This window comes from Acinonyx jubatus, chromosome D4 (genome assembly GCF_027475565.1).
Source record: "Acinonyx jubatus isolate Ajub_Pintada_27869175 chromosome D4, VMU_Ajub_asm_v1.0, whole genome shotgun sequence".
In the NCBI taxonomy this organism is placed as follows: domain Eukaryota; kingdom Metazoa; phylum Chordata; class Mammalia; order Carnivora; family Felidae; genus Acinonyx; species Acinonyx jubatus.
Window position 1 is genome coordinate 70,729,017 of NC_069391.1, and position 26,144 is coordinate 70,755,160.

General features: G+C 39.2%; 1 long non-coding RNA gene across 1 annotated transcript; it reads right to left on the bottom strand.

The window, feature by feature from the left end:
* Positions 1 to 17,769: 17,769 nt before the first annotated feature.
* On the bottom strand, positions 17,770 to 25,764 carry LOC113596144 (uncharacterized). The gene is made up of 4 exons (XR_003416870.2): positions 25,631 to 25,764; positions 25,229 to 25,324; positions 18,367 to 18,522; positions 17,770 to 18,102 (listed from the first exon to the last, which is right to left on the bottom strand). It is a non-coding gene; the product is annotated as an uncharacterized LOC113596144 (long non-coding RNA).
* Between the last annotated feature and the right edge of the window lie 380 nt (positions 25,765 to 26,144).

The window sequence follows — 26,144 nt, forward strand, 5'->3', positions numbered from 1 at the left end:
TTCATGTGTATCAGAGTGCGTTGTAGACAAGCAGTGTTCTTATATAAATTCAGTTGCATTGTAATGGCTTTATGTTTTCTGCTATATCTGTATGTTATTTTAAATATATGTTACACAATATTTTTCTTTACTCTTAGTCATCTGTTTTATCAAAATAAACTTACTTAAAGAAGAAATTTTGTGTAAATATTGATACAGATCCCAAGTATTTGGAAAATATTAACTTCCAAACCCATGCTGTTTCCTTTATATCCAACTCTCAGAATCTGTTCTCTGATTTAGGGTCTGACTGTTCTGGCCTTTTGTCATCTTGGCTTCTTACTACCTGTGTGTCTAGGGATGAGGTTCTGTGGACAGAAATGCTTTAAAACCTCTCTATGAAACTGGATTATCTTTAATTTTATCTTTGTCTAATAAATCATCCCATTTCTACTTCCTTTTCTAATGAGATACCCTTTTCTCTCTTCAGTGGTATTCATTTCTTTCACTGTGGAGCTAGACGGCATGTTGGAACTCAACTCCCTTTATTTTACTTGTAGGCAAACTTGTCAGAAGGTTGACTTGGCAACAGAATGTCTTGCAGCCTTGGACTAAGACCTGGGCTCAAATCTCATCTTCTTACTAGTCTGTGACCTTCGAGAATTTATTAAGCCTCTTTCTAGGTCTTAATTCACCTGTTAAATGAGGATAATAATACCTGCTTTGGAGGGTTTGGTGAGGATTGAAGAATATAACGAATATGAAAACGTTAGGCATGATGCTTGGTAAATAATTGATCAACATGGTGCTATTATGACTAATTACTATTGTTACGATTGTTAGTGGTAGTATTTCTGTTTATCATGGTACTACTACTGCTGCTCCTGCTCTCAGAGTTATGTGAATCGTTTAACCCCACCAGGTGAGCAATACCTCATTTTGAGATACCATTTAAGAGGTTTATGCCCCCTATTTGACAATGGATTCTGTAGTTCAAAGTACCAAAAGTGACCAAAAAGAACTGCCTGTATACTCAAGCTGAAGCATACCAAAGTCAGTATTGCATAATGTGCATCTGCTAAATGGTGTGGTTTGAAGTGTCTCCACATGTATCCTCAATGCTTTTTGTACTAGCTTGGAAATTGTCATAGACTCTAGAGAGGTAGTCAAGTATATAACAGGTAAGATATAGGCTCTGGAGCTAGACTGTGTGATTTCTAAACCTGACTCATCCACTTAACTAGTTGTGTTACTACAGGCGAGTTACTGGAATCCCTCTGTGTCTCAGTTTCCCCATCTCCAAATTGGGGATAATAATACTCGTTTTGTTATGTCTGAGAAATTAAATGAGTTACTATATTTAAACCATCTAGATTAGGTTCTGGCACTGTTTTCACCTGTTTGTCCACTCTTGAGGGCGGTGGTTTGCCCTGTGTCTTCCCGTTTCTTATGGATCCAAGAAGAGTGATAGATTTTTCTTTCTCTTCAGTTTTTTACTTGCTGTTAGGGTGGAGTGGTGAGTCCAACTCTTTCCATGTGGAATTTGAAACTAAAGTGTTATTGCATATTCAAACAACAGAATGTTATGTTCTCATACATGCATAAACACACGCATATATACAAAGCATACACACACGCCTCTGATCTTAATGAAGTTACTCTGATTCCAACAACTTAAAACCAGTAGTTGGGAGTGACGTGCTTTGATGAAGTGGCATCGGGGTCAGGAAGGGCCTGGAGAGGGAAAGACTGGGGCATCTCAGGGAAGGCACAGAAGGCCAGGAACCAATCTCAGCACCCCAGTTAGGGTACAGTAGGGTAGGCGACATGAAAAGAAGAATGAGAATGGAGTGTCAAAGGTAATCATAAAGCGAATAATTCCTTACGCTTGCAGGGGAGCTTATCCTTTCCGCATCACTTCATCACCATTTAAATCTTGCAGTAACACTAGAAGGTAGGTCCAACAGTGGGAAGAAGGAAAGTGGAGAGGGGATGGGACATGGAAGGAAAAACTCCTTTCCCTCACCATTTCATTTCATAGACTCTTGGGTCTCTGCTGGTAACATCAAGGAGATTGGGGCCTGGGTGACATGTTTGAACTTTTCTTTTTTTTTTTTTTTTATAATTTTTAAAAAATGTTTATTTATTTTTGAGAGAGAGAGAGAGAGCGAGAGAGAGAGCACGAGTGGGGGAGGGGCAGAGAGAGAGGGAGACACAGAATCACAAGCAGGCTCCAGGCTCTGAGCTGTCAGCACAGAGCCCGACGCGGGTCTCGAACCCACGAACCACGAGATCATGACCTGAGTCAAAGTCTGGTGCTTAACCGACTGAGCCACCCAGACACCCTGAGTTTTTCTTAAAATATTAGACATTGATGAAGCACTCAGTATGGTTTGAGGAAGGAAAATTTGAGCATCCCTTACGTTTTTCATATTTTGTTTCCTATCCATGATCATCAAAATCCCATTTTCAGAGAGCAAATCACTTCATTTGAATTTCTGCTTAAGGGGTATCACATGAGCCTCAAGACTCTACATTCCAGTTGTGTGAATAGATCGAGATAGCCTTTATCCATCTGAAGCCCACTGCCTGCCCTATTGTTAGCTTACCCAAAGGTATATCATAACTATGTGAGAAGGGCAAATCTTTTTTTTTTTTTTTAATTTTTTTTTTCAACGTTTATTTATTTTTGGGACAGAGAGAGACACAGCATGAACGGGGGAGGGGCAGAGAGAGAGGGAGACACAGAATCGGAAACAGGCTCCAGGCTCCGAGCCATCAGCCCAGAGCCTGACGCGGGGCTCGAACTCCCGGACCGCGAGATCTTGACCTGGCTGAAGTCAGATGCTTAACCGACTGCGCCACCCAGGCGCCCCATGAGAAGGGCAAATCTTTAGGGAAATTGAGGTTGTGGTCTGAGGCACAACAACATTGCTGACCCTTTCTCCATTTGATCTTTTCAGCCAGGGGTAAGAAATGGCATGACTCTGGGATAATTAAGCCATTCTCTGGATCTCAGTAGTCCTAGTGGCTTCACTGAGCGGGTTAGCATAATTGAATCTGCTGTTTTAATATCAAGCTACTTCAGAAATGTTGATAGAATATCCTTTCTGTCTTGGTGTTCAGAAATCCCTTAGTAAGTGGTCATTAAGCCTGCTTCTGTGCCTTTCCCACTCTCTTCTTTTCTAGGGCATTCTCTTGGCACTGGATGATAGAAATATCCCCAAACCTTTGCACACTTCAGAAATATGCTGTACCCTGAATAAGTCTCACAAAGAAAATGTTGACAGACTGTGCATCAGGCCCATAAAATTCGAACCTAAAAAAAATTATGGGCCTGGGTCAAAGAAGCTATTTCCAAGAAAACAGTTGGACTCCGTGCAAAGGATTTTTGACACAGAACATACTCTTCTTTTAGACAATCAGTGGGAGACTAGCTGGTCCCCAGCCATGCATAAATCTGTCCATGTGCAATTGGTAGCAGTTCCTAATTGAGGAAAAGGAGGGTGGGAATGGACTGGGCAGAGACTGGCAGGCGGGCAGAGCAGGCAGCAAGAAGCCCAGAGCTTGCTGCCGCCCTTCCTGAAAGCCTCTACCACGGGACTGCACCAGGAATAAATCACCACCTTTTCTGGAGCTCAGGAAAATAAGGCCATAAATAACGAATAGATGCACCCGAGTGCATTGTGGAATGGCTAGATATTGAGAGAAGAGCAGGAAGAGCATGTCCAGGCCAGGAGAAGGGCAAATCGAGCAGCATTTGCTGAATACAGTGAAAAGCTGAGTAGCCCAATTAATTTTTATGAAAACTCTTCCTTGTACTCTGGCTATCCAGCCTGTACTCTCCAACAGAGGGGAAAAAAAAATCAATGCTCTTGATTCCTGGTGGGTAGTAAATTGTAAATAGCCTTGGATGGGGGGCATTCATCGCTGTCTGAAAGGGTAATTTCCAGGGATAGATTCAACTCTCCATATTTCTCCCCCTGAACTTTCTTCCTCCGGGTTGGGACACTTAGTGCCACCATTGGAAAGCCTCTTTTATAAATTTTTACTCCATTATGTTGTAATTTTAACATCTCATGCATTTGGCACTTACAACATTTTTATAATGGTCCTTGGTTTATTTTTGGCTCAGTTTTACGGCTTTCTGCCAGGCCCAAACTTCTGCTGTGTAGCTGACCCAAAATAGTTTCCAAGGCTCAGATGCAACTTGATATCAAAATTTTATCCTCACGTGTTTAAGTTAGCCCTGTAAAATTTGAAGGCTCTGCAAAAGTTGTCTTGGTTAGTTATTAGATACAGGGTGTGTTGTACCTTTGCTACATGATGTAAAAAAGGTAGGTGTCCATGTCACTTGCAGGTAAACCCAAGTTAAACATGACTCCGCAGTAAGGTGCTTTCCACAAGTCCAGAAAAGTTCCAGATGTATAGAAATAGAAATCAGGCTGACATTTAAAGTCAGCTCCGTAGCCGGGTAGGCTGTGCGAGTCCTCATGCATCATCATCATTTTGTCCCTCAGGACTGTGTATCACTACCTCCACCATCACCAACTAGTAGTGTTAACTCTTATTGTCTAATCATGTTCGGTGTGCCAAACCCTGTACTATTTGTGATCTTGTTCAAGTATTTCATTAGCTGTTTATAACTGCGACTATTTTCACCACTGTTTTATAGACGAGGGAATTTGTTGTTTGGAGCAATGGCTTCCAACTTAACTGTAGAATCCCTTGGAGGGCTTTCAAGAATCCCAGGGCCAAGGCAGCAACCCATACCTATTACATCAGAATGCCTGGGGATAGAATCCAGGCATTAGTATTTTTAAAAAATATTAGCAGAAATGACAGGTGATTCCAGTGTGCAGCCGTGTTTGGGAATCACTGGCTTAGAGAGGTTTAAGAGATTAGCTGAGGGTCACCCAGTTAACAAGTGGCTAAAATGAAGGGGTCATTTCAGTCCAAACCTTGTGCTTTTTATAAAATACCAGGCTGCCTTTCATCTCCCTGCTAGGAAAATTGTAAAATATGTACAGAATGGAGTCTCTGGACCTTGCTCTCCAGAACATATGGTCTGAGGAGGAAAAATGATATAAGTGAAGATCAAATAAGTGTTAAATTGTGTTGTGTGGGTTATGAAGTTTGTAAAAGTTTGGGCTGTTGAGCTAGCCAAGCAAATGGGTCTGTTGGATTTGGCTGCCCTATTTAAAAGGAACACGGAAAAAACTCATCCAAACGAGCAAAAGTTGAAGAGATAGGTTAAAATCAGAGATAGAAGCTGGAGAATACTGAGACTGATTATCTTAGTACTAGGAAAACTGGATCCTTTGGGAAACTACATTGTGTATTCATTCATCAAAAAATAATTTAAATGTTATTACATGCAAGGTACTTTAGATATATTTGTCTCAGTAACCCAGAGAGGTGTTATCACTCCTATTTTACAGATTTAAGAAACTGAAGCTCAGTAAGGATAAAACCTTGAGCTTCCATAACTAATAAGTGTCAGACCTGGGATTCACATTCAGATTTATCTAACTAATATTAACAAAGCCCCTATTAGTGCCAAGGAATGAGATAGGTGCTGGTGATATAATGATGAATAAAAATATAGTCCTTGACTTCATTGACCTTTTAGTTTAATGGAGAAGATAAAAATTAACCACGTTTCATAAAACAAGTAAAAATACAAATGTGTTCTAGTGTGTAAAGCAAGATGCATTGTAGGTGCTAACTAGGCAATTAAGGGAAGGAAACAGGCAAAGGGAACAGCCTATAAAATTTTCCTATGATAGGAAGGAATATGGAAATCAGGAGCACAGAAAAAGAGGGTGAATGTGTTCCAGATTGGGTTGGGGCTGGAGAGGTGACCTTCCTTGGTGGCTGTTGGTAGGAGACACTGTGACAAATGACATCAGATCTATGTATTGAAAGAATCACTCTGGTTGCCTTTGTAGATAATATTTTACAGGAAGGCCAGAAAAGATTGTCAGTGGCTGTCAGACATTTTTTTTTTTTTTTTTTGCAGATGGTCCTTTGTTAATTTCTTTTCTTTTTTTTTTTTTAAATTTGTATTTATTTTATTTATTTATTTATTATTTTTATTTATTTTATTTATTTTGAGAGAGAGAGAGCGTGAGTGGGGGAGGGCAGAGAGAGAGGGAGAGACAGAGTCCCAGGCAGGCTCTGTGCTGATAGCACAGATGCGGGGCTTGATCCCACAAACCATGAGATCATGACCTGAGCTGAGATCAAGAGTTGGACACTTAAACAACTGAGCCACCCAGGTGCCCCCTTTGTTAATTTCTTAATATATTTCTTAGTACATATTACTTCATGACCCAGTGTATAACATACACGAAATTAAAGTGTCAAGAGAAGACCTGCCTTCTTTATGAGTGATGTGCTTTTATATTTTCTTTTCTATTTTGGCTAGAAGAGCCTATTTCATTAGAAAAAGTACTGGTTACCATCCACTACATTTAATATTTACTCGTTTATTGTTACCAGTTAAAAATACTGATTGAGGCATAATAGCTACCAGTTTACTATATTAGGCTCAGTAAGAGGTTGATACAGATAAAAGTTGATAGACTAAAAAAAATATATATGTATAAATATACATTTATATATTTATGTATAAGTTTATGTATACATTTATTATGTATAAATTTATTATGTATAAAGATATATTATGTATAAATTTATGTATAAATTTATATTTATGTATCAATATTACGTATGAATATTTACATTTATGTATAAATATATATATTTATGTTTACTTACTTTTGAGAGGGGAGAGGGGCAGAGAGATAGAAGGAGACACAGAATCTGAAGCAGGCTCCAGGCTCCAAGCTACCAGCACAGAGCCCAATGCTGGGCTCGAAATCATGGACTGTGGGATCATGACCTGAGCCGAAGTCAGCCACTTAACCAACTGAGCCACCCAGGCACCCTGATAGACTAAAAAAGTGGGAGATAAATTTGATAAGATAGCAAAGAAGGAACAAGGTCTTCCAAGGGTGACTTTGTTTTCTGGCTTGAGAAACTGTATTAGATGGTGACTTCCTAAATGGGGAAATGATAAATGGAGGAAAACCATGCTTTGTGGGGGATGATCATGAATTTGATCCTTCTTTGGAAATTTTGGGTTTATAGTGTCTTTGAGACCCCTAGCAGCCATTGTCCATTGGAGGGGTCTGGAATACATTTTTGTGTGATTAGTCCACCATTGCAGAAGAGTCATGGATAAGAGTGCCAGGAGAGGGGTGCCTGAGTGGCTTGCTCGATTAAGCATCTGACTTTGGCTTAGGTCATGATCTTGCGGTTCGTGAGTTCTTGCCCTGCATTGAGCCCTTGTGTCAGCGCAGAGCATGCTTTGGATCCTCTGTCTTCCTCTGTCTCTCTGCACCACCACCCCGCCCCTCTTTATCTCTCTCTCTCTCTCAAAAAAAAAAAAAAAAAAGAATGCCAGGAGACGTGGAGTATGGAGTGAAAGAGGAGAAGACACAGGACCAAGGAGCTCCAGAATTTGTCAGGTAGAGGATGATAAATCTGTGAAGAGAGATTGAGTTAGAACAGTTGGTATGAAGAAAAACAAATGTGTTTTATGTCACTTAAAGCCAAGGAAAGAGTGTTTCAAAAGGAAGGAAAAGTCAACAGTGTCAAATGCTGCACAGGGTCAAGTGGGATGAGGACAAAAACGTCTATTGTTTTTGTGGACATGTGTGTCATGGGTGGCATTAGAGAGTGCTGTTCTGATGGATTCATGGGGATAAAAGCCAGATGAAAATAGTTTGAGGCAATGAAGAGGGAGAAGTAGACATCAACTTCTCGTGAGATTGTCCTGTCACCTGGGAGAGGCAGGAATCTGCAGGTACAGTTCAGGAGAGGCATTTCTGGACAGGCTTTTTGTAGCAACAGGAAAGCTCCCTGCTTCCTCACAGGGTCCTTGGGTCCTGGAGGCTCCTTCCCTTATGGAGCCTCAAATTTCTCAAGTTGTTTTCCAGGATAAGTTAGTTAACTCTCTAATCCAAAATTAAGGTCATGTGTGCTTTTGTTATGTATGTATTTAAGGGAACAGGAAGTTTAAAGTGAAGAGTGGATGCAAAATCTGGGACACTGAGTAATTGTGACCCTTGACCCAGCAAGGTCCTAAAAGAAGGGCCTTTGAGTATCTCCGATGTGCCATACCACATTCCATAAAGCCCTCTGTTAAGGAAGCAGAGGTGCAGAGAGGTAAGGAACTTGTCTTATGTAGAAAGTTTCAGCCCTGGGATTTCAACTCAAGTTCTCTGACCTAAGACTCTGTTGTCTGGTCTACAGTGCCATGTTCACCGCCCAGGGAATGGTCTATCTCTGCAGAAGTTCAGTTCTTCTCTTTGTCCTTTGTATGTCTGTAGAAGAAAGTGTGGCATATACAGGCCATTTTCAACAAGAAGAATTTTTTCTAAGCATCTTCTCCTACCACTAGGACATTTGTCATTCCCCTCCCCCCCCCAACACAGATAGGTAGTACAGTTCCACCATAATGATGGCCTGTTCTACCATAAGAAATGGATATTAGATTTATCTGAGCCATGAAAACAATACAAGGCTAATAATAACAAGAACAAATGAACAGAGAACCATAGAATAGGGACATTTATTTACATTATATTCTTTCTTGAATTGTCTTGTCAACCATATGTTGACATCTCTGGAAAGTCTTGTCCTGTTATTCCTTTCATATCAGTAAGACCAAGATATGAACATGGGAATTTTACATGTTCTCTTGTTCACACTTTCTCAGGAATGGAGGCTACCATTTAAAATGCCATGTAGGGGCGCCTGGGTGGCTCGGTTGGTTAAGCATCTGACTTCGGCTCAGGTCATGATCTCACGGTCTGTGAGTTCGAGCCCCACGTCGGGCTCTGTGCTGACCGCTCAGAGCCTGGAGCCTGTTTCAGATTCTGTTTCTCCCTCTCTCTCTGCCCCTCCCCTGTTCATGCTCTGTCTCTCTCTGTCTCAAAAAAAAATAAACATTAAAAAAAAATAAAAAAAAAAAAAATGCCATGTAAATATCAAATATTTTGCAAACATTTTATCTAATCTTCAGAACAGTCATATGAAATAGGATTTGTTGCCTTTGTTGTACAGATGAGGAAACTGAGTCTGTGGTGGATTGAAAATGGCTGCAAATTCTTTGCCACCCTTCCATTGAGAGGCTTGGTATTTCTCTCCCTTTTCTTCAGTCTGAGTTGGCCCTTGATACTGGCTTGATCAATAGCATGTGGCAGAAGTGGCATCACATGCTCTGGGTCTAATCTTGAAGACATCTGATAGCTTTTGCTTTTGCTCCAGCTGCCATGTAAGAAATTCAAGTATCCGGAGACTGTCTTGCTTTGAATAAGTCCAAGGTAGCCATATGGAGAGGCTACGTGAGGAGAGAGAGAGGGAGGGAGGGAGGGGGGTTGAGAGAGAGAGAGAGAGAGACAGAATGGGAGGAGAGGGAGACTTGGCCAGCACCAGCTCTTCTAGCCATCTTAACCCAGGAATTATCTTGGGCATTCCAGCTCCATTAGATACTGTTTGGAAAAGAACCAAAAAGATTAACTAACAGCCAGAATCTAGGCCCCAACATATGTCCAGAGTTGGGTCATCCCACTTATTCCCAGCTCTCTGTGTTACCTAGTCTGCAGCTACAGACATTGTGGAGCAGAGACCATCTGCCTCTGCTGTGCACTTTCTAGACCCACAAAATCGTGACTGTGGTAAGATGGTTGTTGTTTTAAACCACTGAGTTTTAAGGTGGTTTGTTATGCAGCAATGAGTAACTAAAACAGCATTGTATTAAGCAATTTTGCCCTATGACAGAGGAAGGAGCAGAGCCTGGATTGAAACCCTCATTTATCTGACTACAGAGCTCGGGCACCTTCTGCTACTTTGTGTGGTCTTGTCTTTGGGACTTCCATATTGGTGTTTAGCTTCTCAGTAGATCTGCTAAACTTCTTTTAGCTTAAATCCTGAGCATGCAGGAAGGGGAAACAAATGTTTGATTTTCTTCAACATTACAGCAAAAAGTTAAATAATAGGCAAATAAGTTCTGAGGTCAGTTCCCAGCCTTGTGCTAATTCTTCCAACACGTTAAGATGTAATTTGGTAGAAAAAGTAGAAGTTCCAGAAGATCACCCCTAGTCGCACCTTCATCCCTATGCACTTCCAATATTTTCCCTACCTCTTGATTTTTTTTAAGTTTAAAAATAAAACACAATGAAGATGATTCTGCCAGAGGAAGGAGGCAAAAGAAGAGTGTGCAAGATTAATGCGTTACCCCAGTTCCAAATTCCATGAAGTAGGAGCCCATAGAGCTATTTTGTTGGACCTGTAGGAAATGGCAGGAATTTTGCTTACAGGGTGGGTATGGGATGTGCCTGTAGAAGAGCTTCTGTGTTTCTGTGGTAGCAAACGTACCATGTGGTGATAGCCCTGTAAATAGCTGTGTTTATCAAATTCCAAAGCAAATACTCAAGCAAAACTCCACATAAAAGGCCAGATCACAAGCTGAAGGTTCCCCAAGCACTGGCGAATTTGCAAAAATGTCTGTGGTTTGCGACTGTGTGTGTGTGTGTTTAAACGACACATCATTTATACATGTGTTTATTTCTAGTGACTGCTACATACAACTAGCAGAAAGGGTTAGTCCATATCTCTTAACTAATGCAGTGGTGTTAAAGTTGTGAGAGATAACTTCTCTATTCATAGAGCTATCATGTTATCTAATTTCCAATCCTGGGCAAGGAAGACATCAATATTGAGATGCAGGGAAATGTTGATTGTATAGGGAACAAATATATGGCACTTACATTGGTGTTGTGGAATAGATCATTGTTAAGCAGAGTGAACACTTTCTCCCCACTACCTCCACAGGAGATGTATACTTCCTCACCCTACTGATGTGGACGTGGCATTGTGAGTTTGGCTAATGGAATATAGTAGGAAGTGACAGTGTGTGGGCTCGGATTCTAGGCCTTTAGATGCCTTGTGTGTGTTCATACAAATCTATGGGAGCCTCTGACTTCTTCCCTTTATAAGGGAGGGGCCTTTTAGGGAGGGGCCTTTTAGTGAGGGACCAGGATGAGCACTTGTGAAATAGTTGTCCCATCTGACTTCCAGCCTGAAGCAGAACGTTATGGCATGATCATTGAGTTTTAGGTTGGTTTGTGACAATTGCTGATTGATACAAGTGTGTATCAACTTTTGTGCAAATTTTTCCCCCTGAGATTGTGCTTATGAATTCCCTGCTCTGGGGGTTGCAAATTAGGTGAAACTCTAGTAGAAGACCTATTAAAATTTTACCTTTAGTTTACCCAGAGCAGTGAGTTTGTGATTAGAGAGAATGGTTGTTATCTGAGGGTAGCTCAGGGGACTATGTGTAAGGTTACAGAATGGCTACAGACTAGATTTGAGCAACTGGGCATCCATCACAAGGGAGATGGGGAAGTTCTTCCATTGTGAGGGATTTATAGCTGCTATTTGAATTATGTAAATAAACTAGTTAAACATGTGCAGTTGAGGAAAAATGCTGTAACAGGACCTGGTGAAAGGGAAGGATAAGAGGATAGAGTTGCTGCTTCCACACGAAGCTGAAGGCCTACTGTTCTGACATGTCTTGTATGAAAAGAGAGGGGAGTTTCCTTTAGAGTTGGCTAGATTCACCTGCTTGAGGAGGTGCTGTGTGGCTGGTCCACTTTATAAGCTTCGACCGACAGAATGAAATATTTTCTGAGATGCCCAGGTTTTCCCTGGCCATCAGAGGAAGACTGGCCTGGGGAGATGGTCAACCATGATCACAAAACAACTCTGCCATTTTTTTCAGATCATATGCTCTGGAGGGAAACAACTTTGCCTTTTACTATAGACACATCAGCATCTTAGGAAAAACATTCAGAATGCAGTCACAGATAAATTCATGGCCTGTCTGGGTGCTGCTGCTTTCCTTGCCTTTGCTGAGTACCAATGGTACAATGCCAAGCAAATGTGTAGGGCTTCTTTGTGAGGTTGGATTAAAATCTGAAACAACAACTAATATTTATTGAATGACTAACATGTCCTGGGATGGATGTTTTAAGTGGCTTACTTCATTTGCTTCTTATGCAATATCCCTATGAGGCAAATATTATTAGAATCATTTTGAAGGTGAAGTTAATTAACTTATTTCTGGCCACATAATTGTTTTGTTGACCTAGGATTTTTGGTTCTCCGCCTTGTCATCTTTTCATTATGCCTGAGATTTTCCTGAAATTTAAATTTTGGCTTTGAAGATAGAATTTGGTGGAGGGATGGTGGTTGACTCTGTTAGAGACACATGAGTGTCAAGTAATTATGCTGTACACCTTAAATTTTATAGTGTTTTATGTCAATTATACCTCAATAAAATGGGCAAAAAAAAAAAAAAACCAGAAATGGGAATGCAGGAGAAGACAGCTCAGACTGTCTCATGGAGTTGGAACAAGGGAGGTGAATGGATGAATTTGATACTTCTTCTGAAACTTAAGGCTTTCTGCAGGTCCTTGAAACTGAATTAGGATGGATATTTGCAGCAGGCAAAGAGAGTGCAAAGGTCTCCTTAGTCTGCAAACCTCTCTCCACCACCTGGTTGATGCCACCAAGAAGACTCCTGATATCTGGCCTATGGTGACTTTTGTATAATGCTGAGAACTCCTAAAGCTGCAGAGGCCATTCTAACCTGGAGTGTGCATCTACTATCCACTGGTGCCTTTGATAGCCTCTCAGTCAAGGGGGTCATAAGAACTAGGTTCTAACACCTGTTCTGCTATGTGATCATGGGCAAGTTTCTTAGCATTTTTCAACTCCTCTGCCTTTCTGTAACATGAGGGGGTTAGATTATATCAATGCCTTCTTTGTTTTAGCAGCAAAAATATTTAAAAAAATAACATCTGATATGGAATCCTAATATGTAATGTAGATTAAACTTTTCTGGATGAAGCAAGGATTAGGGTCCCAAATCCATGCCCCTTCTCAAGAAGCTCCTGAGCCACCTTTGCGAAACTGGAGGTTTTGTAGACCAAGTTCCAAACTGCTGTTCTGGAAGATCTGTAGGGGTTTTCCCAGAATTCACAGTGTAGGATTATAGAACATGGTAGTCTAAATTGCTTGCTAACTCTGTGTTGCTTCTTGGATATTCTTTTAATAGTCTAATGAACTGGCTCAAGCCTGTATCCCTGAATTTCTCCCCTACCTCATATTTGAAGATCCATATCCCCCAGTTTTTTATTTTATTTTATTTATTTTGAGAGAGACAGCGAGAACATGTGTGTAAGCGGAGGAGGGGCAGAGGAAGAGGGAGAATCCTGAGTAGGCTCCGCGCTGTCAGCCCCATGTGGGGCTAGAACTCCTGAACCGTGAGGTCATGACCTGAGTTGAAATCAAGAGTCTGGATGCTCAAATGACTGAGCTATCGAGGTGCTTGAACACATCCCTCAGTCTTATGTTGCTCCTGTTCTAATGAACACACATCTCTTTTGTGGTTCTCTTCCTTCTGCCCACATTCACTCAACATGAATAGCAGCTGCCTTCTCTTTGGTTCTCCTCCAAGAACCACTCACATATGGTTGTGTGGGTAGTTGCTTTTACTTATGGTTTGGCAACAGTGGAAGGTTGTGGGGGGTCATATCACCTTATAGCACAACAGATACCTCAAAATTGAAATTTAGCCATTGCTGTTCTAAATAGCCCCAAAGCCATAGTTAGCACTGAAAATTTTATGTATAATCTTTTTGCTTTGGAAAGATTTTACTCCAGGATGCTGGGGTATCCTGGGGTATCCTTACTGTCCGTACATTCTCCACCTACCCCCACACCCTTCTTTTGAGGCCACTCACGTCTCTGTGCACCATCCAAAGTCTTCTCATTTATAAAAAAACAAAAGAAGGCATTTATTTCTTTCTTTTACTCTTTTCTAGACTACCACCATTGTTCTATCTAAATGGCTCATCAAGATATTTTGCTTAACAAAAGATAGTTCTGTTCCTATAAGAAATTCTGCCAAGGTCCTTTAAAATAACATTCCTCTGCTTTCCAACTGTTAGTTATGAAATTCTATGAGGTACTTGTATTAAGAGATAGAAAGATGAAACAGGCAAAAGCTTTATATTCCTGCCCCTAGGTTGGTCAGAAACATAAAATGTTGAAAACCAGCCTTTTAAAGACATGGGCTGAAAAGGAAGTTCTAATGGCCTGCCCAGCATTGCCGAACTCAGCCTGGCCAGCCTTTCTTCCAGCCCTGTGGTTTCTTTCTATTTAGCTCTGAAATAGGTGGCTTTTCCAAGCCTTAATATATATATTTTTTAAGTTTTTATTTTAATTCCAGTTAGTTAACATACAATGTTATATTAGTTTCAGGTGTACAATATAATAATTCGGCACTTCCATATATCACCCTGTGATCATCTTGACTGTGCTTAATCCCCATCGCTTCTTTAACCTATCCCCCCCCCCCCAAGTCCCCCTCCCCTCTGGTAACCATCAGTTTATTCTCTATAATCTAGAGTCTGTTTCTTGATTTGTCTCTGTCTTACTTTTTCCCCTTTGCTTGTCTTGTTTCTTAAATTCCACATGTAAGTGAAATCATATGGTATTTGTCTTTCTCTGACTTATTTAGCTAAGCATTGTACTCTCCAGATCCATCTGTCTTTGCAAATGATGAGATTTCATTCTTTTTTATGGCTGAATAATATTCCAGTGTATATTTATTCTACATCTTCTTTATCCATTTATCAGTTTATGGACACTTGGACTGCTTCCATATTTTGGCTATTATAAATGATGCTGCAGTAAACATAGGGGTGCATGTATCCCTTTGAATTAGTGTTCTTGTTTTCTTTGGGTAAATACCCAGTAGTGTGATGCCTGGATCTATTTTTAACTTTATGAGGAACCTCTATTCTGTTTTCCACAGTGGTGGCTACATCAGTTTGCACGAGGGTTCCTTTTTCTCTACATCCTCACCAACACCTGTTGTTTCTTCTGTTGTTGATTTTAGCCATTCTGATAGTTCTGATAGTCTCTAATGAGATAGGAAATACCTCATTATAGTTTTGATTTGCATTTCTCTGATGATAAGCAATGATTAGTATCTTTTCATGTGTCTATTGGCTATCTGTATGTCTTCTTTGGAGAGGTGTCTATTCATGTCTTCTGCCCATTTTTTTAATTGGATTATTTGGTTTTTGGGTGTTGAGTTTTATAAGTTCTTTGTATGTTTTGGATATTAACCCTTTATTGTGTGTGTCATTTGCAAGAATCATCTCCCACTCCATAGTTTGCCTTTAGTTTTGTTGTTTCCTTCACTGTGCAGAAACTTTTCATTTGACATAGTCCCAATAGTTTATTTTTGCCAAGCCTTAATATTTGCCCATAGAAAGAAGATACTTTTAAATGTTAGGTGCATACTTAGGGGGTAATTGTAAATGTTCTAGAATTTTAAACTTTTTATTATCTTTACACAAATGGAAGAAGAAATAGCACTAAAAAGATCCATATTCCTGTCGCCTCTCTTGATCAATTTTTAACTCATGGCAAATCCTGTTTCATCTAACTTCCCCCCACAGATGGATCATTTTGAAGCAAATCCAAGACATTGAATCATTCTATTCATAATATTTTAGTATGTATCTCTAAAAGATAAGGACTCTTTTAAGACAACATAATTATGTAGCCATTATTATACCTGAAAAAGTAATAATAATACTATTATATCATCAAATAGCTTTAGTCAGTGGTCAAATTTCCCAGATTATTTAAAAAAAATTTTTTTAACAATTGTTCAAATCAGAATCCAAATAAGATTTGCATATTGCAATTGGTTGATATGTCTTTTAATTTTCTTGTAATGTATAGGTTCTCCTCTCTCCCCACTCCCCATCCATTGGAAAACTTGGTCATTGGGTCTGTATAGTTGTCCATAATCTTGATTTGAGATTGCATACTCAAACTATCATTTAATAAAATCCTCATTCCCCATATTTATTAGAAACTGAAAGTTAGATCTGGAGTCTTCTTTTTATCTACTTCCACTTATCTATCTTATCTACTTCCACTAGGAAGCACATATCTGGTTATCACTTTTTTGGTGATTTGAGGAGCCATTAATGATAATTTTCTGCATTTGTTAGGTTAGCAGGACTTGTACATTGATCACAATTTAACACTATAATTTCTCCCTAATTTATAAGGTGAAATATTTCTGTAAGAAAATACTTTCCCTCACCAACTGTTTGGTTATCCTCAAGTATAGTTAGCATAGGAAATGCAAGATATATTCTTGATTTTGTTGTTGTTTGTCAGTTTTTAAAATGTTGAATTCATTCCCTGGCATTCTCCAAAGGTAGCCAATGAGTAATTATCTTAGCATCATAGCAGTCCAATTCATTTAAACATATATGATGTGTTTTAATCCATTGTAGTTACTATTAATATAAATATTCAGATTGTTTCATCTTTGGCTGTGTAATCCTTTTCAGATTGGCTCCTGGGCCCTTGTGACAACTGTGATAGTCTTTATTTTTCAAATAAAAATTGGAAACAAACAAAAAATCATAGTATAGAAAAAGTCATAAAAATTATAGTATGAACTCTTCTAAACTATGATTTTTTTGTTTCAAATTTTTATTTAAATTCTGGCTAGTTAAAATACAGTGTAATATTGGTTTCAGGAGTAGAATTTAGCGTTTTATCACCTATACAACACCCAGTGCTCATCACAAGTGCTTTCCTTAATACCCATCACCCATTTAAACCATCTCCCACCCACCTCCCTCCATCAACCTTCAGTTTGTTCTCTAAAGTTAAGCATCTCTAGGGCACCTGGGTGGCTCAGTCAGTTAAGCGTCTGACTTCAGCTCAGGTCATGGTCTCACCTTTTGTGAGTTCGATTCCTGCATCAGGCTCTGTGCTGACATCTCAGAGCCTGAAGCCTGCTTCAGAGTCTGTGTCTCTCTTTCTCTCTGCCCCTCCCCTGCTTGTACTCTGTCTCTTTCTCTCCAAAAAAAAAAAAATAAAATAAATAAATAAATAAATAAATAAACATTAAAAAAGAGTCTCTATGATTTTCTGCCCTTTCTTTTTTTTCCCCTTCTCCTATGTGCATCTGTTTTGTTTCTTAAATTCCACATATGAGTGAAATTATATATTTATCTTTCTCTGACTGACTTATTTCACTTAGCATAATACACTCTAGCTCCATCCATGTCATTGCAACTGACAGTGTTTATCCATTTATTTTATTATTATTATTTTTAATATTTATTTATTTGAGAGAGAGAAGGGGGGTAGAGAGAGAGAGAGGGACACCTAGAATCCAAACAGGCTCCAGGCTCTGAGCTGTCAGCATAGAGCCCGATGCAGCGCTTGAACTCACAGACTGGGAGATCATGACCTGAGCCGAAGTTGGATGCTTAACTGACTGAGCCACTCAGGTGTCCCAGTGTTTATCCATTTAAATGATTATCCATTTAAATGTTCCAGGTTCATCTGGAATATTTTATGCCAGAGGCTTAGAATGAGTTGGTTCCTTTTGGTGGGAAAAGGTAGTTAGAAATCACAATCTGAGTGTCAGAGTGCTCATTGGTACTGGAATGGTGATTATTTCTAAGAATTTTTAATGGATTATAATTTATAAAACCATAATATTATAAAATTAAAAGCACCATATTGTTTTTGGCCTGATGTTAAATAAAAGTACATGTATATGGAAACTCCAACAAATTGCTATTTTTGCCATTCTGTTTTCTCGTATCTTTCCCTGTATCCACTTGGCTTACAGACAGATAGGACATGGTCCCAAATGACTTTTCCAGCAGAGGCATTTGCTGATTTGTAAGGAGCAATGAAGAGGCTGAGAAGCTGAACAGAGATTTTAGCACTTTCATGAGGCTGGGATGAAATAATTGGAATTAAGGGCCTGCCAAGAAGAAAGGCTTTCATTTGGGATTCTGAAGGGCTGAATCTTACAAATAAATGACGTGAAAATAGACCATCTGCCACAGGAACTATATTTAAGCTCTGATCACCTCTCTCCATGATGCATTAAGATGATCTGCTCCCCACCCTGACAGAAGCACACCCCTGGAAGAGAGAATACATTTGTAATAAATATCCCTGTTAAAAAGCTTGTGTGTGTGTGTGTGTGTGTATGTGTGTGTGTGTGTGTGTGTATACAGAAAGATACAGACAACCCAATAGAAGAGTGGGCAAAATACTTGAACAGGCATTTCACAAAAGACAATAGTCAAATTACCAAGACTCATATGAAAGGTCCATAGTCTCATTATATTTCATCACAGAAATGCAAATTAAAATCACAAAGATATAATAATGTAGTACTGATACCTGTAGTACTGATAATATGTAGAATGGCTAAAATTAAAAAGTTGGAGTGGCGCCTGGGTGGCTCAGTCGATTAAGCATCTGACTCTTGATCTCATTTCAGGTCTTGTTCTCAGGGTCATGAGTTCAAGTCCTGTGTTGGGCTCTGTGCTGGGCCTACTCACAAACAAACAAACAAACAAATAAATAAATAAATAAAATTTGGAAAATACCAAGAGTTGGTGAGACTGTGGAGCAAATAGATCTTTATCTTACAGAGCTGGTGGGAATGCAAATTGGCACAACCATTTTGTAATACTGTTTGGCAATATCACTTATGGCTGAACACCCAATTACCCTATGACCCAATAATTCACTCTCAAGTGTATACTCAACAGAAGTGCATAGTATGGTCCTCTAAAAAACATAAATAAATATGTTCATAGTGGTATTTTTTAAATATCACCAAACTGTAAACAACCCACATATCTACCAACAATAGGATCAATGATTAAATTGTGGTATATTTATACAATAGAATATTATAAAACAACAAAAATGAAACTACTGTCACATACAACACAGATAGACTTGACAAACATTATGTTACATGGAAGAAGGCAGACATATAAGTGTATATGCTGTATGATTCCTTTATATAATGTTTAAAAATAGTCAAAGCTGGTCTGTGGTGCTGGAGATCAAGATGGTGGTTAACTTGGAAAAGGAGGGTGGAGTTAGGGTATGGAGAAGGCATGTGGGGGGGGTCTCTGGGTGCTATTCATGATCTGTTCCATTATTTGGGTGGCAGTTACACTTAACGTTCATTTTGTGATTGATATGTCTACTTCCTCTTTTTTTTTTCTTTTTTTTGTTTTAAAAAAGAGAGGGTACAAGTGAGTGAGAGGCAGAGAGAGAGGGAGAGACAGAGAAAGGGAGAGAGGGAGAAAGGGAGAGAGAGAGAGAGAGAGAAGCAGGACTCACCCATAGTGGGTCTTGGGCTCACCTGAAGTGGAGCTTGAGATCACCCAATGTGGGGCTTGAACACACAAACCATGAGAACATGACCTGAGCTGAAGTCAGATGCTTAGCCGACTGAGCCACCCGAGGCACCCCGATACATATAGTTTTGATTTATGCATTATTCTCTTAAGTATATTATACTTCAACACAAAGTTCTATGAAAGAAGAATCTGTTGATTTCTTTCATCGGACTCTGTTTCATTTCCTAACTATTATCTTCTAGACCTATATACTACTTTATTGACTTCAACATCTTCCAGAAAATGTCTGGTAATAATCAAAGAAACAAAAGATACCAAAAGTTAAGAAACTATTATTGAGAAAGCAATAGCCAGAAAGATGTAAGCCAGCCAGAGATAGGTAAAGATATGAGAAAATAGAACAGTCACAGTAACAATTTTCTTGAGCCTCCATATACATGTACTCTTTTTTACATGTTCTTTTACTTAACATATAGCCAAAAAAATAATACCATATTTTTTCCTTGATAACAAAAAAAACAAATAGGTACTTACTGTAGTAAATTCAGACATACTGGAATATATAAAAGAAGGGAAAAATAGCTATGTACTACCAATAATCCTGTTACCTTAGAACAATCTTTGTAAACATGTTGTTGAATGAACTTCCATTCATCCTGGTCTTAAAAGATATTTATAGGACTTGAATTCTACCTACAAATTTTGTTTCCTGTTATGTTCACTCACATGTATACCTGGCAATGCATTCTGCTTATCTAAGTTATCTAAAGTGAGAACAAAGATAATCAGCTGTGCCTAGCTATGAAGGGAGGACCTGGCTACTGTGAAAATCCATAGAGAGCAGCCATAGAGAAATGAATTGAAGGACTGTTTCTATAATCAGAAGATTATTTTTGAGAGATATATTTTTCTCCGCTGTTCAGGTCTCAAAGCTGAATACTTTGGAGGCCAGTAATTAGGTAGTTAGGGAATTCTCTGAATTCTCCAGAAAATAACTTCATTTTTTCACATTTCTGCATTGTAGATGTGGAATAAGGCTGCATTAGGTGGCATAATGGAGTAACAGGCTCTTTTGTTTTTTTGTTTTTTAAATTTTTTTTAGACTATTTTTTTTAATGTTTATTTTTGAGACAGAGAGAGACAGAGCATGAATGGGGGAGGGTCAGAGAGAGGGAGACACAGAATCTGAAACAGGCTCCAGGCTCTGAGCTGTCAGCACAGAGCCCGACGTGGGGCTCGAACTCACAAACTGCGAGATCATGACCTGAGCTGAAGTCGGCTGCTTAACCGACTGAGCCACCCAGGCTCCCCATAACAGGCTCTTTTGTATCCTTGCTGGGACACTGTAAGGGTACAGGTGGTACCTGCTCACAGGGAATTTACTTTGGCATTTCATCTGCTTTGGAATCCTCCTTTCCGTTGGGTTGAGTTTAAATTGCAGGGTGCATACTATAGTCATTGCCTGCCAATCCACGAAGTTTCCAGAGGGTAGGCAAGGTTTAATCATGTAAACCCCAGTGACATTTAGGGACCCACACTGTTCAAATGTTCTTATCCCTGTCCTTTACTCATCTCCTTATCCAGGGCACAGGGTAATGTGAGATGCTGCACTTGTCCGGTGTTTCCTGTTCGCACCTGTTCAGTACCGTCTGTGAATTCAACATAGAAAGAAGGCCATGTGAATCTCACTGGTGAGTGCATTTCTTCAGAGTTCTTATAGGAGGGGCAGTGTTTGAATGAAAGACAGCATAGTTATAAAGCACTCGAAAAGTTGTGGTGAATGGACCTGGGGGAGGTATTTTGCCAAGTGAAATGAGTCAGCCAGAGAATCATACAGACAAATACTGTATGATTTTACTTCTATGTGAAATCTAACAAACAAATGAACAAATCAAACAAAACAGAAGCAGACTCATAAATACAGAAAACAAACCGATGGTTGCCGGAAGGGAGGGGTGTAGAAGGAGAAAGGAAATAATAAAGAGAAATAAATTAAGAAGTACAGAATTCTAGTTATAAAATAAATAAGACACAGGGATGTAATATACAGCATAGGTAATATGGCCAGTAATATTGTAACAACTTTGTATGGTGACAGATGGTAATGAGACTGATCATGGGGAGCATTTTATAATGTATATAAATATCAAATCACTATGATGTACACCTGAAACTAATGCAGCATTGTATATCAATTACTCTTCAGTAAAAAATCGTGGTAAAATGTACATATCAAAATTCCAGTGGCACTAAGTACATTCACACTGTTGTGCAGCCATCACTACCATCTAGTTCTGGAACCTTTTCCATCACCACAGAAGGAAACCCTGTACACATTAGCATCATTTCCCATTCCCATGTTTCCCTATCCCTACCTCCACCCCCAGCCCCTTGCAGTTGCTATACCTGATTTCTGTCTCTGTGGATTTGGCTTCAATGGATATTTCATATAAAAAGATTCATATAATATATGGCCTTTTGCGTCTGGCTTCCTTTACTCAAAAATGTTCATCTATGTTTTGCTTGTATCATACTTCATGCCTTGTTGGGACTGAATGGTGTTCTGTTGTATGAATATACTATGTTTATTTATTCATTCATTGGTTGATGGGCATTTTGTTTCCACCCTTTGGCTACTATGGATTGTGCTGCTACAAATGTTTGTGTACAAATATTTGAACACCTGTTCTCAATTCTTTTGGGTGTGTGTCTAGGAACAGAGTTGCTGTATTCATTTGATAATTTTATAATTTAACTTTCTGAGGACCCCCCCCCCAACTGTTTATCACAGTTATAAAGAAGTTAAGTCTGGAAATTTCAGTACTGGAGTTCTGTTTAAACTATGTGAAAGTAGGAAGTAGTTTCAAAACTTCTGTTCCATTTACTTATCCCAATCCCCCTCACTTCTTCCAAGGTCTAATTTCTTCATACTGTCCCTTAGATTCCTAGGGCTTTTTTTTCTTTTCCCCCTAAAGCAGACTGTTCTGGCCCACTTTTTTCCTCACTAACTGCCATCTTACTATCAAACTTACTTATTCTTTTTCTTCTTCTTTCATGGCACTTAACAGAGACTAATTCTACTGTGTTTGGATGCTTACTGAGGGATTACTTCAGTGTGTCTAAAGCTAGGACGAACATCAAAGTGGCCTAGAATGCTTCTGTCTCAACATGCCATTACCTCTAGCGTTTCCTACTAAGCTACATATTCTGGAAGGTGAGGCTCAATATGTGCATTTTGAAAATCTCCACCAGATGATTCTGTTGCACACATCTGTTTAATAATGGATCAATATGTTGCCTTCATAATTTTAAATTTAATAGGAGTGTTCAGAGTGTAATACTTTATCCCAAAGGTTAGGGCTAATGATAATATTTCTGGCACTAAAGCAGGTGGATGGAAAAGACATTTGGACATTTGGGAGCAGTAGAGAGGCTTGAGGTGCCTTAATTTACATTGAATAGGGAGATGGTGGATTACAGGACTGTTTTTCATGACTCTAGGTGCATATTGTTGGTTGAAAATAAGCTGCCCCCATTAGAAAAGCAGATTCCTGAATCTTGCAGAATTGGCATGAAAGGACAGCATGAATTGATTGGGAACTGCAGGGATTTGTTTAGTATAAAACAAATTTGAGATCTGGAAAAAACAGTTACTTGACTTTGCTTCTAGAAGGGAGAACAGAGCTGAGTGGAAATGGAGCGCTCTGAGAAAAAAGAAGAAACATTGTATCAAAGCTTGACTATGTTATGGCTCTTTTTCTCCTAGACCAGTTGTCAGTGGTATTGGCAGCATGGGAATTGACTGAGAGACTAAGAGGGCGCTGTTAGCAGTCAAAAGATGGGATAGAAACCTATACTTTTTTAATTCAGCAATTTGTGATTATTTGGTATGCCTTAGATTCTGTATTTATGCTAGATAAGTACATTTAACAATGCATTTTATTTAAGATATTTATCTTCATATAAAAACTAGTACTGCACATTAATTTTTCCAGCTCTAAAATCAGTCAGTCTTAAATTGTCGTGTATGTTCCACCACTTGCTGGAAACATTTCCTATGAGAGTTTTATTCACAGAGGAAACCTTAAGAATGTGATGAGCCAAAGAGTGTTAAAGCTTCAGACATCCTGACTCTTGTTCCCAAAACTATATAAAATAGATACTAGGATTAATATCTCATAGAGATAGGTTAAAAACGACTTAGCTAACATTTAGTGAAGCTCTTGGGAAATTATGTATTTCTTTATACGATCCCAGCAATGAGAAAAAAAGTCTCAATACTTTGAAAACATGTCAGAAATACTACTAACTATGTTTAACGTAACTCAGGATATCAGTTGGTTGTTGCTCAGTTGATACCCTGGGCTAGGACAACAGGTGTGCCAGACTCACACGTGGGTTGAGATATGAATAGTGGTGCTAATTACACTTAGCAGTATTGGTAGCCAGTTAATGTAACAGAGAATCCCACTAACCCTAACTTCATAGCAGCCAGGCTAAAAATAATATAATCCTAGTGCAGACTGATACACTGATTTTATTTGCCTGTTCAGCTACCATAATGATATATATTATTTTATATTCTCTGATCTATCTGCTGTTGGAATTAAGATGGAATAAAAGCAAAATTGAAAAATATTGGAGAATTTCTTCTATAGTAGACATTTTAAAAATGTGGGTTCAGTTGTTTTATCCTATAGCTTCAAAAGGAGGGTTTATTTTGTTAAATCACATAGTAAATAAACTAGTTCAATGCCACAAACAGGTACTAAGTACTAGTTTTTCATTATGTATTTTAATTTGGAAGCTTACAGCTTGAGAAGTGCACAGGTTTCACTCTCAAGAATATTAATATGAGTGTCCTTTTTGCCATGACAATTTAAGCAAACAGTAACCATACCTCTACTCTAAAAGCAAGCTGTGAACCAAAATACATGTTTTCCCAACATTAGTAATATATAGGCCCACTTTAATAAAAAAACTTTCACTGATTCTTCCCACATCGAATTAACTGATCTTGTTTTAAAATAATGGTACTTAAATACATGCAAATGTAACTGTAAGTATAAGCTCATTATGGTTATAGATGATAACCAGTTATAAAATCAAAATGCATTTGCAAATTAAATATCAAGAAAATTACCAAACCAATGAAATCCGGATTCGACACTGATTTAAGAAAACTTAGTTGTTGATTACAGTGGACTCTGAGCCTTTATTTAGTTCTGCCTAGTTTTGTGTCATGGACTAAGTTTTCCCATTTCTTTAGTCAAACAATTCACTTAGTTAACCAGGATTTCCTTTGGCTTACAACTGGCACAGTATGTCATTTCTATTAATTCCCGGTCTGCTTTCTCTGCATTAGCACATGCAAGTTACAATACTACTACTGGATGTCAATGCAATAGAAAAATGCAAGCGCAGGCATTGAAATAGAGTGGAAGCACTCATTAATAAGGTGGTTATCCATGTGGCCCAAAATATGCTTTCACAGATTTTTTAAATTCTTTTACATTTATTTATTTTTGAGAGACAGAGTGAGACAGTGCATGAGCAGGGGAGGGGCAGAGAGAGAGAAGAAAACACAGAATCTGAAGCAGGCTCCAGGCTCTGAGCAAGCTGTCAGCACAGAGCCCGATGTGGGGCTCGAACCCACAAACCGTGAGATCATGACCTGAGCTGAAGTCTGACGCTCAACCGACTGAGCCATCCAGGCGCCCCACAAATGTTTTAATCATCAGAAAACACCAGATTAAAAAATCGTTCTAGGCAATCTGGCAGGATTTTCTTCCTACCCTCAAATTGCTCTGGACTGCCTTGCATTGTGCTTGTTCTTATTTATCTCGTTCTAGAAGTGTAGCTCTGCAACTTGACTTCGGCACTCACCTCTGACCTCCTCAGGTACTGTAGTTCCCTAGAAGTCACATCTGGTATTTTGGACTGATGAACCCCTCTGTGGACTTTGACTTTTCTGACTCCTATAGACAGAAAGGGGGCAAAATAGGTTGAGTGAAAGATGGCACACAGAGAAATTCCTGCTGCTTTTCAGACTCCTTTGTTCATTGCAGTCTATTGGGAAGCCCACTAGTCATCTCATATATGACATACATTAACCGCTGCTCCCCTGCCTTCCTCTCTCCCCCTCGGTTCCCCACCGCACTGCTGGATCAGTGCTCTAAAATGCATTCTAATAAACACATTCACTTTTTTTTCAATTGCTCTCCAAAGAGTTTATTCTCTGTCACCATGTATTCAAAACCCTTCACAATTTAACCTCAACTTACCTTTACTCTCAAGCGCCACCACCCCCTGTGGTACACCATGGTCCAGCCAAATTGGATCACTGTTTGTTCCCTGTACTTTTCTACTTCTGTCCTTGCTCATGCCATTCCGTCTGCTTGCGATGCTTCATTCCCCCCATCTGTGCCTTCTGAAATCTGACTCGTGGCTTAATGCCCAACTCAGATGCCTCCTCGTCTGTGGTGAAAGCATTCCCTGACCAAAGCTGCTGGAAGTGAGGCTCCCTCTGAATTCTCAGTGTACTTGGTCCTTCTTTACATGACCCCAATTTCATGCTGCCTCACAGTAGAGCCATGTATATACATGCCTCACCTATTGATGCTTGTAGAGTGTCAGATTCCTGGAGGCAGGAACCCGGCCTAATTTGCTTTCCTATTTTCCCCACCGTCTAGTCCAGTGCTTCTGGCATAAAAGAAACTAAATGCTATTTTCTGTATAAATAGGAATCTGAAAATCACAATTCTTGAAGAGGTGTGAATAGTTTAATATGGTTCTAAG